This window comes from Alligator sinensis, unplaced genomic scaffold (assembly GCF_000455745.1).
Source record: "Alligator sinensis unplaced genomic scaffold, ASM45574v1 scaffold244_3, whole genome shotgun sequence".
Lineage (NCBI taxonomy): Eukaryota > Metazoa > Chordata > Crocodylia > Alligatoridae > Alligator > Alligator sinensis.
The window spans coordinates 123448-126465 of NW_005843436.1; the positions used below are offsets into that span (position 1 = coordinate 123448).

Genomic DNA, 3018 nt, shown 5'->3' on the forward strand with positions numbered 1-3018 from the left:
ACACTCTTCCCATTTGGCATTAACTGACATATGAGAAAAGACGGAGATTGTCTTCAATGCAAGGGGAGTTGAATACCTGAGTAAAAAGGGCTTTAATGGCAGCACAGAGAACATCTGGGTCTTGAGATGGAAACAAAATGGGAAGTGGCATGTTTCAATGTAACAGGCTGAGAGCAGGATAATATCCCATTAACTAAGCTTGTGCTGTTGCTCTTATAACTCACCTGCCAGCATGACTGTTTGAGACTCTGGTTTTCATTTTCCTCTGCATTTTAGGGCTGGTGTAGTACACTAGCTTGTTACCGCTGCTATTTGTAACACTGTTTCATAGCACAATGGCATTTTTTAAAGATGACAGTATTTATGAGCTGTTCCAAAGGAGCTATGTGGCTTTTAAGATGACTGCTCTAGAAAGAATTCTCTGGCTGAACAGCATCAGGAAAAGGGCAATAGAAATACACACACTGCATTCTGGTTAAGGAAATGACAAGCTCCTGTGCTGTAATATTTAACCATAGTCTCTAGCTGGGACCATTTATGAGCTGTTGCATACAGCTGTAATCACACAGGCTCAGAAAGGCTTTCCACAAGACTCTCATTTGTTTTCACATTCGTTTTGTAAATGAGCTTGTAATGTGGTGCAAATGGTTGTGAATGGACATTAAATGAGGCTTGTATGTGGGCTGATCCTTTGCAAATATACATCCCATTACAAAAGCAAATAATCAGAAGTTAAGCTAAATAGCAGCAGCAATGAAAAAGGAGCTGTATATGCTCCTGCTTTACAGATCCAGAGTTCTGAAATGTGGGTTTCCTGTTTAAACTGTTTTCCCTCTGGCCTCAACTTCTTTCTCCATACTAAGCTTACAATATATTTTGTATTGCCAAGGATACTTTGAACAGAAGACACTGTGCTCCAGCAATCAGTTTTTCCACAGGAAGCCATTCCAAGAACCTGTCCCACACTACAGTATTCATATGTAGTTCTTGTTTGACACTAGACAGTCTATTTCAAAGGGATATATCCAGCTGGTGCACTAGCTACTATTTGCAAGCTAAGGAAAGTTGTATTGCCTCTCCACAGCATAGGATAATCATCTGGGTTTCTTGCCTGTGACTGTTGCTAAGCAGTAGCATTTTTCTTTGTAGGGTGTAATGGAGTGCATCAGGAAACAGCCTGTAGGATACAAAGCAGAAATTCAGGTTAACAAACCATTTCTAATGCACTCATGAGCCCCAAGGCTATACCAGCTGAAGTGAATGGCAAGAAACACCCATTGACTTTAATGGGAAGAGGATGACTTAGCCATTCAGGCAATTATAGGAGCACATAATTCTGACCTTTTTTGTGAAACTTTGTGAAGAGCACTTTGAGTACATGCAGTTTGAGCAGTTTTTGAGCATTCCAAGAGCAATTCCATGCTGAGGTTGAGTTTTAAAGTTTGGGCATCTTGCATCTGATGCTCTCCTTACACCCAGCTACTTCATACCATAAAGTAGCAAGAATCTGGCCCTAACTGGCCGACTAAGAATTCCCACATCTTAGCTGACAGAAAGCTTGCAACTTCCAACATCCCCCAGGCATGAAGGGGCAGGGCAGAGCATCTCTGCTCTCTTCTTATTCTTTTCTGGAAGAGGGGCTCCACACTGCTCTAACTTACGGTAGCAAGAGAGAGTTAGCCATGTTAGTCTGAAATTAGGCAGAAGGCAAGGCAGCATGGCTCTTTATAGACTGAAGGCAGGGCATCATCTGATGAAGTGAGCTCTTGCTCACAAGAGGTTGTGCATCTCTGACTCAGTCTATGGGGTGCATTTTTACCTTACCTTCTACCCGACTTCGGACTAATACAGGTAACTACTTCTCTCATTTTATAGACTAACTCATTCAGAGAGGCATGAGCTTTTGTAAACTACAGCTTACTTTGACAGATGCTATGAATGGACTTAAAGAGAACACTGGTACCAAACAGAAAGGAATAAGGTTATTGAAATACAAAGGATAGGGAAAGGGGAAGGAAAGGAGGGGGTGATGTTCAGAGAAGAGAAAGTGAGGATCGAAGGGAATACATAAAGTGGTTAGACTGTTGAGGTCATAGGGATTATAAAAGGTCATTGAAATAATAGGATAAAAATCTAGAGTCTTTGTTGAGACCATTATTTAACACAATCCAGTCTGTGGATGATTCTTGTTCCTCAATCTCACGTTCAAGTTGGTTTTTAAAATTTTTTTGTTTTAAGAACAGTTACTCTGATCTCAGTGATGGAATGACCAGGGAAGTTAAAACATCTTTTGTATTCTTTTGGCTTTTGTATCCTTCTGGAATTGATGTCAGATCAGTGTCCATTTGTACTTTCACGTAGGGAATGTCCAATCTAGACAGCAGAAGAGCACTGTAAGTAGGTGATGGCATTATGCCAGTGGTAGAAGGGCAGGTAGAGGAACAGATGTTATAATAATGTTATAATCCATGTTGTTTGGTTCAGTGATTATGTGACCCGTGTTGATGAGGGGTGATAGTAGGAGTTAGGTAGTCTGATGCTGGAGAGACATTGTTTGCTATCTGTAAGCCTGGACAGGTGTAAACATTCAGGATAAATTAGAATCAAAGAAGTAGGGTCGGAAGGGACCTTGTAGATCTTCAAGTCCGACCCCCTGCCTGGGCAGGAGGAAAACTGGGCTCAAATGACCCCAGCCAGGTAGGCACCAAGCCGCTTCTTAAAGACCCCCAGGGTAGGAGCCAGCACCACTTCCCTTGGAAGTTGGCTCCAGATCCTAGCCACCCTGACTGTGAAGTAGTCCTTACGGATGTCTAATCTAAACCTACTCTCCAACAACTTGTGGCCGTTATTCCTTGTTATCCCGGGGGCGCTGGGGGAAACAAGGTCTCCCCCAAACCCTTCTGGTCCCCCATAGTGAGTTTATAGATGGTCACCAGGTCCCCCCTCAGCCTTCTCTTGTGAAGGCTGAACAGGTTCAGGTCCCGTAGCCTCTCATTGTAGGGTCTGCCCTGCTGTCCC

General features: G+C 42.9%; 1 long non-coding RNA gene across 1 annotated transcript in view; it reads right to left on the bottom strand.

The window, feature by feature from the left end:
- Window positions 1–327: 327 nt before the first annotated feature.
- LOC102371878 overlaps window positions 328–3018 on the bottom strand; it is a 16634-nt gene continuing 13943 nt past the window's right edge. The window contains exons 3-4 of the long non-coding RNA XR_325480.1: window positions 895–1177; window positions 328–464 (exon numbers count right to left, since the gene is read on the bottom strand). This is a non-coding gene — a long non-coding RNA (uncharacterized LOC102371878). The remainder of the gene's footprint in view (window positions 465–894; window positions 1178–3018) is intronic.